Source organism: Bombina bombina, chromosome 2 (genome assembly GCF_027579735.1).
Source record: "Bombina bombina isolate aBomBom1 chromosome 2, aBomBom1.pri, whole genome shotgun sequence".
Taxonomy (NCBI): domain Eukaryota; kingdom Metazoa; phylum Chordata; class Amphibia; order Anura; family Bombinatoridae; genus Bombina; species Bombina bombina.
Window position 1 is genome coordinate 114,074,533 of NC_069500.1, and position 2,500 is coordinate 114,077,032.

The 2,500-nt window shown below is 34.2% G+C and overlaps 1 protein-coding gene across 2 annotated transcripts in view; it reads right to left on the reverse strand.

Annotated features, from left to right (window-relative positions):
- The window catches only part of DAB2 (DAB adaptor protein 2), a 347,304-nt gene that overhangs the window by 175,469 nt on the left and 169,335 nt on the right, over window positions 1-2,500 (reverse strand). The gene's annotated exons all lie outside the window — the stretch shown is intronic.

A 2,500-nucleotide genomic window follows, 5' to 3' on the forward strand; every position in this document is an offset into this window, starting at 1 on the left:
ATTAAGCAAATTAGATAACAGAAGTAAATTGGAAAGATGTTTAAAATTGTATATTCTATCTGAATCATGAAAGAAAAAAAATGGGTTTCGTGTCCCTTTAAGCACTGTAAAATATCTACTGTACATAGGAATAAAATGTTTTTAAAAAAAAAAATCACATTTTCGTAGCAATATTTGTAGTCTTTTTGAGCATTATTAATTTAATCTGCCAATTATGGACATAAATAAATGATCTCCTAAACTGATCAATCACTGTAAATCATGTTTCAGGGTCACATTTCTGCAAAGTACAATACAGAGCCTCTGGGGGTGGTGTAATAAAATCACAGCAAAAGTAGCATAATTAATCATGTACATGCTACACATAGCGCTAGATTACAAGTGGAGTGCTAATTTATTGTGCTCCTGCAAACAGGCAAATAACCAGCCATTACAAGTGGCTGGTTATTGCTACTGCAAGCTCGTGGTAGCAATTAGAAAATTAATCAGAGATCAGATCTCTAGTAAATGTTCAAAAAGTGCCCCAATTGCCCCCAAAATAGAGGGTTTTTTTCTGTGGCAAAAAATGTAGCATTTTGTTTCCCCATAAAAGACAACTGCACTAGGCAGTTTTTAGGGGTTAAAAGTGGCGAGTGTGGGGTGTTAGAAAAAAAGGCACTGAAAAGGTGCTTTACATTGCGGTCTATGCGAATTGTGGGTTCCCTGTAAATATATAAATATATATGTACAGGTGGCCCTCGTTTTACAACGGTTCAATTTACACCGTTTCAGAATAACAACCTTTTTTCCAGTCATGTGACTGCTATTGAAAAGCATTGAGAAGCAGTGCATTTATTAAAATAGCCAGTAGGTGGAGCTGTCTGCTTGTGTTGCAGCAAAGCCAAGCAAGCTGAAATTAATCAGTTTAACCAGACCTGAGCTATTGAGCAGATTTCAAAGGAACAAGATCTTCTTGTCTATAAATCAGTCCAAATTGAAATGCATAGAAAGAACTGTTTGCAGAAAAATGCAAGTGAAGTCTGTGTTGTGTGATTATTTTGTTAGGTTTATAATGCTGTTTAGCAAACTTAGTTTAATTATATATTCTGTGTTGTGTGATTATTTTATTAGGTTTATAATGCTGTTTAGCATTTAAAGTCTTCATTTCAAAGCTTTAAAAATAATGTATTAGGTGTTACTTATGACAATTATGAGAGGGGCCTGGAACCTAACTCCCTCACTTCCCATTGACTTACATTATAAACCGGGTTTCAATTTACAACGGTTTCGATTTACAACCATTCCTTCTGGAACCTAACCCCGGCGTAAACTGAGGGCTACCTGTATATGCTTATATACACATATTAACACATAAATATATATGTATAAAAGCATAAACATATATATTTACATTTGCTACCCATCGTCTATGGAAGCACACTCTCATGAGCGCAATGTTACCCAGCAATGCAAACGCGAGGTCGTGTTTGCATTGTGCTTTACTTGTAATACCAGCGCACATAACAAATATCGTTTTCATGAAAACGATATTTAGCGCTCCTCTTGTAATCTGGCCGATAGTTTTTTATGGTCAATTACATTTTGAATTTATAAAGACCCGATGACAGGTCGGTAATAAATTTAAAGTGAAAAAATGAACTTTTGTAACAGGTAAAGCATGAATTTCTAAGGTACAGTAATTTTCAATTTAATTTTGTTTTAAATTCACTTGGTATCCTTTGTTGAAAAGCAAACCTAGCTAGGTTCAGAAGCAACAATGCACTAGGGAGAAACTGATGATTGGTGGCTACACACATATGTCTCTTGTCATTGGTTCATTGGATGTTTTCAAATAGGTCCAAGTAGCGCAGTGCTGCTCTGGAGTGGCAATAGCAGAATGCTTTTTCTATCCATATTCCCTAAAAGCACCATACAACACATTTTCTTTTTGCACATTTATTATACTTTAAAGTGGTTGTGGGCGGCCTCTTTATGTTTTTATAGATTTTATAACTAAGCCACTATTTTTTATATATTGTGCTATTATGATGTTCGGTTTCAGTCTATTCTCAGTCATATTTTTAGTATTTCTAAACTGTAATATTTGTTAGGGTCACTGAAAGTTTATGGTATTTTCCTACTGAAAGATTTGCTGTTTCGCACATAAGGACACTATGGTATAATTTAAAAGACTAGAGACATATTGAAAAGTCATTTTCGGCATACTGGCAAAAGGTTCATTCGCAACAAAGTATGTCTCACTCTCTCTGCCGCATTCATATTTCCTCAGTTAAAGCCAGACTGAAGTATTTCTGACAGCTGGAACTTGTATCTTGAGATTCATATAATAAACAACCTTCAGGCTTTTCTGATGTATACTTCAAAAAATCTTTACATTTATTGAAAATTATTGCAAGATTTGTGTCAACAAATATCTTGAGGAATTCCCTTGGATTAATATAAAAAAAGAGATTTTGTTAATTGTTAATCTTTTAAGGGATTACAAGATACATTGTTTACT